We start from the raw sequence: 5,934 nt of genomic DNA, 5'->3' as shown, positions 1-5,934 counted from the left end.
ACAAATTACCAAATTATTGCAATCGCAATCGCAATCGAACGAAGCTTTATCTTAATCTGAGCTTTATCTTAATCTGAGCCGATTTCAGCCGATTTGTGTATGTTCTGTCGCTAGGTCTCAAAAGTTATCTGTGCCAAATGTCAAGAAAATTTGATCAAAAATGCTATCTGTACTAGAGCTGGGAAACTATCGATAGTCGCAACATTCGATATTTTCGATAGTTTTAATAATAAATATCGATAGTATCGATACTATCGTAAATTTCCCATCATGTATATTTCTAACGCAAATGGGAAGTAAACATCAGGAGATCGATTTATATAGAAGCAATATCAATGTACACATCAAATAAAACCAAGATTAATGGAAGTCATGAAAGATATCATTGTACAAAATGTTAGCCTGATCGGAAAAAAATTGCGCCCTCTACAGGCGCAATGTATCTTAAAGGATGCATTCAGTATCGGATTGCTTATTTTTGCAAAAAATTTAACTTTTGCGATAGTATCCATCGGAAAAATATCAATCCTTATTCAGTCAAAAAATTAAATATCGATAGTATTGTTAGTGTCATCGATATTTTGCCAGCTCTAATCTGTACGTTAATGTTATATGATGATGTAACCGCCATTTTGTTGAAAACGAGCTTTCCAGCGTAACCGCAAAAATGATGTAAGCGACATAAAACCCCGTTATACAGCAAATATTTAAACATTTTTTTTTCATTTTCATAAATACGTCTTAGTAAACGTCCAATACCATTATTTAATGGCCAATCATGAATATACCAATAGTAATTTAAAAAAAAACCGCCTCCTGGAAAGTTTGAATTTTGTCGCTTCCATCACTTTCGCGGGAAGGGCTCGATATTGACTACCTCGTCAAAGGTCTATATAACAACTAAAGATATGAACGTTTTTGGTTTTATTTTTGTATATTGGTACACAGTGGTACGTATCAGTTATATCTTCATGCAAATACAAATTTGCCCATGAACATTTCATTAAGGAACAGGGCCAAACTATAGGTACATTAATTATATGTAGCATTTCTAAAGTGTATCTTCTTTTGTAGCTTTTCTCCTGGGTCAAAATCTACGTCATTAAGATCCGGACTGTGTTTTATCAAACTATAGTGGGCAAGAGCTATCTTTAGTTCTAATGGTCTTTCAGTGGCCTTTTGATCTGACTTTTGCCCTGATATTGCAGTTTTAAGTTTCGATTTTGTTGTACCGACATTTACTTCCTCGCATACGTCCGTCATGTTCCCGTGGCATTTTAATTGGTAACCAAATTCGATTTATCCTCCTTCTTAGTTTTGGACTTCATCTAGCTTAAGAATCCCATTATTTTTATTGAAATAAATAAATAAACAGACAAATTGGAAAATGTTATGATGCTTTTTTACCGTTAAACTCAAATCAGTTAAAATGTTCACCATTTTACATTGCAGTGGGACAAAAACAGCACTCCATGGATGAAACCTCAAAATTTGCATCAAAAAGCTGTTATCTGATGGAAAATAAGTAAGGAGAGTATCAAAGAAATCTACTAACAAGAAACAAAAACCATTGAAATGTAATATAGGTTATCTGGAGCTACTTTTCCTAAGAAAGATGTCAAAATCTTATCAAATCAGATGGAAAGCTTTGCTTTACTGTCATTGCTCACAACATAGAAAAAATTAAAAATATGGTTCAATTAAGAAATTTGTACATACAATTAAACAATTAGCTGAAATCGGACCTATAAACGGATTTGTATTATTGATTAACAATTTTGAAATTTGGATTTATGACAAGTTCAAAAATTCAATTAAAGCGGTTATTAACTCAATAAACCATTTTATTTGAAAGATGTCCCTTCTCTCAAATAACATTTTTACCAATTTAATAAAAGGAAATAAATGATATTTTTTGCATTAATAAATATCTTTTTATTTTATTGGATTTAATTGCGGATAAAATATGTAATATATTGCTTTAAATATTTATTTTTAATTAATATTTTCTAAACGAAGGAAGAAAAAATTGTCTTTCCTTTGTGAGCCTCTCTTCATCGCCATTGATACCGCCTGTAAAAAGTATAATGAAAACTGTCATACACGATTTTGGCCAAGTTATTGTTGAACTAACCAGTATTCATATGATTTCGTTATTTTTAACAAACTGAAATCGAATAAAAATGTCTTTAAAGCTTTATGAACTTAAATTTTATTGAAAATTAGTTTATTATAACTGAACCATGGGATCACTGTTTTTTTTTTTTGAAATGTATAGAACATCTGCTGTGTGTGTTTTCATTTCCTTGATAACTGATTTGGTATTTGGTGGATGTGACCAAGATATATCCATTTACAGGTAGGAGCAGTTGGCCAACAATAAAAATTAAATGCACTATCTGTCAAAATAAGTGTTTTATGCAACCTTGATTTTAAGTATGTTACTAGTTCGCGGCGTGCGGAGTTCCATGTTACTTTTGCCATCGGACGCCTTCCCAGGTGGTGGATTGGGGAAAGCTCATCAGATATGACGGGTACCGCATAAATAATATATGCAGGGCGAACCAACAAGTTAGCACAAGCATGGGGTGTCCCGCATGCACGGATACGAATACGATCACGGTGGGTTCGTGCAATAGGGTTGGCACCGGATGAGCTAAAGGAAATGGCCAACGGTGGCGCTCGCAGATCTTCAGAAGATTTACCATCAATTAAGCCCATCCTAGTGGGTCGCTGGCAGCCGCAGCACTAGGCACCGATGCGATGGCCCAAACTGGCATAAAAAAATAATGGAGCTGACAATCCCCCGATGACGACCTATGGATTCAGAACACGGTTTATGACTGGAACATGGAACGTCAGAACTCTCTCAAAGGTATAGAGACTTTACCAAGTCCAGTACAGCAATTCTGTAACTTATAACGAACATCGTTTAGCCAAAAATTTCGACAAAAAATCGTTTGCACTAAGGATTATGATATTCTCTAATTCTTCGTTAAAAGAAATCGTTATCTCTCTTTTCTCTCTGGCAACTCCTCAAAAAACGAAAAACGCAAAGAGGAATCGACAAAAATATTCAATAAAAAAAACAAGAGATAAATACTCTAAAGCCATGTTGTTGTTGTTGTAGCAGTGTGTTATACACTGAGGCGGCAGCCCTTGCCGATGAAGAACTCCATCGGGTCAATCCGGTACGCACAACCGGCTGCCATGGGATTGCCTCTAAAGCCATCGTAAATATTTGTTTTTATTTATTTCGTTAAAGTAAACCCCAAATAATTGTCCGTCGTTTACTTAACGAATTTCTATTCATTAGCGAAAAAAGCTGATTTTAACGATGTCGATTATCGTTAAAAGTGGGTACTGAATACCAAATTCGTTAAACTTTCTGTTATCGCTTCTATTTTTGTTAAATCACTTTACTGAATTCTTTTACAGAACGAGATATCAAACTACAACCTAGACATCCTCGGTTTAAGTGAAGTACGATGACCGAAATCCGGAACTATGGATCTTCAAGGTGGCTTCCACTTATTTTTTTTAGGCATGAAATCCACCGAATAAATGTGGTCGGTCTTTTATTGTCGCTTCTTCTAACAATGTTATATCTGAACGCATCATGACGGTAAGATTATATTCAAAATTCAGCAAAATATCCATTGTACAATGCAACGCGCCAACCGAACCCGATGATGACGAAATTCCCAACTCGACTCAGTGAAGAAGACATTAAAAAGAAAACATTAAACTTGTTATGGGTGATTTTAACGCCAAGGTGGGCAATAACAACAATAATCTACACAGTCCTTCATGGGAGTGCAAGGACTTGGCGATACCAGAAATTATAATGGCGACAGATTGGTTGATTTCTGCGCAAGAAACCGGCTCTTTATTAGAGGCACAAAACTCCCCCATTAAAATATACACATATATACTTGGGAATCACCCGTAATCAAATCGACCACGTAGTTATCAGCAAACTCTTCGCTGATGGATGTGAAAACTAGACGAGGAGCCGACTTAGATAGTGACCACATGCTCTTAGTGGCCACTCTACGCCTACGCCAGCCGTCGCGAAAAGGACTCAAACTAAAAGCACAAAGTTCAACCTCTTAAACCCAAAAGACCCCGAAACAGCGCGCGAATTCAAGGCAACATTAACGTAGGAGCTGCAAAATAACACTAATATATGGGCCGACAAAATAGCAGCATGTAAGGAGACGGCCACCTCTATCATAGGCATTGCTCGAAAAGTCATGGATAAGCAACGAATTACAGAAGAAATAAAATACCTGAAAACTAACTAAAATCGCAGCCAGGATTGAATATCGCGCCTCCGCGTCGCTGGTCAAGCGCTTAGTTCGCAGAGATAAGCGAATATACCCACCTACTAAGTAATTGAGGCCGCTCTGGTCTCACTCAAAAATGGCCAATCAGCCGATAATATACCTGCTGAACTGTTGTGGCATGAGGCATGCCCCATAGCTCAAGCGATCACCCCAATAATTAAGAAGGCCTGGAATAAAACGCTGTCCCCACGGAATGGAAGAAGGGCATCATGGTCACAATCCCAAAGAAGGGTAACCTCACCGAGTATAAGAACTGGAAGGGGATTTCATTGCTAAACGCAATAAAAAAAGTGATGGCAAGTCTTCTTCTGCAGCGCATTTCGCCTGCACTTGACAGCATTTTTTGGAATAAACAGGCAGGTTTTCGGCCTGATCGTTCTTGTGCGGACGACATTAACTCCCTGCGCATAATCATTGAACAGTCTGACAGAGTTAATACACACATATACATTTTATTCATCGACTTCGAGCGTCTTTTTGGCACAGCTTCGCGAAATTCAATGTGGATCACTAATTAGGAAGCTGTATAGGAATGCTGAATTTTAGTCCGTTTCAATGGAAAAGAGAGCCGACCTTCCGGGAGCGACATAGGAGTGTAGCAGGCAAACGCTGTGGTGTTGACGACTTCCTCGGAGACATCGACTACGCATATGATAATGACTCTTTGCGCATTGCTTTGAGCACATAAAGGCGAATTTGGAACGATCAAATGAAAATGCTGCCAAAGTAGGCCTGAGGATAAACATAGCAAAGACCAAATTGATGAGGATAGGAAAATCAAATCTGACACCGCTCAATATGAACGACCATATCATTGTAGACAACTTCTCCTATCTTGGCAGCGAAATAACAAAGGACGGAGAATCGGAGGCAGACATCTGCGTACGTATCAACAAGGCTAAAAGCGTCTTTCTTAAACTCAACAAAGTTTGGAGATGCAGTGACATCTCACATAATACAAAAGATCTTCAACAGTAGCGTGAAATCTATATTATATGGTTGTACAACTTGGAGCCTGACACAATCGACTACCCGTAAAGTCGAAGTTAACATAAATTGCTGCGTAATACTTGAAATTTTCTGGTCAACCCGTATTTCAAATGAGGAACTGCAAATAAGAACAAAAAATTCCCTTATTGATTTAGAAATCCGGAAGAGAAAATGGTGTTGGTTGGGTCATATCCTACGCCGACCGCTTTGTTGGCCAACGATACAGCTCGATGGAGATTGCTTTTGATGGTCTATGTTGAGATAAAACAGTTTACTATTGGCCTTATTTTATTGTAATATATTTAATATACTCCAATTGTAAATAAAGGACATATATATATATATATATATATATATATATATATATATATATATATATATACATATATATATATGTATATATATATATATATATATATATATATATATATATATATATATATATATATATATATATATATATATATATATATATATATATATATATATATATATATATATATATATATATATATATATATATATATATATGTATGTATGTATGTATATATATATATATATAGAAGTTATATATATATAGAAGTTCGCTCCATTT

General features: G+C 35.9%; 1 long non-coding RNA gene across 1 annotated transcript; it reads left to right on the top strand.

Annotated features, from left to right (window-relative positions):
* Nucleotides 1-3,012: 3,012 nt before the first annotated feature.
* On the top strand, nt 3,013-5,524 carry LOC131994892 (uncharacterized). Its single transcript, XR_009396932.1, has 2 exons — nt 3,013-3,356; nt 3,439-5,524. It is a non-coding gene; the product is annotated as an uncharacterized LOC131994892 (long non-coding RNA).
* Nucleotides 5,525-5,934: the final 410 nt, after the last annotated feature.

The sequence above is a fragment of the Stomoxys calcitrans genome, chromosome 1 (genome assembly GCF_963082655.1).
Source record: "Stomoxys calcitrans chromosome 1, idStoCalc2.1, whole genome shotgun sequence".
NCBI lineage: Eukaryota > Metazoa > Arthropoda > Insecta > Diptera > Muscidae > Stomoxys > Stomoxys calcitrans.
This window is presented reverse-complemented; position numbering and strand designations above follow the sequence as displayed.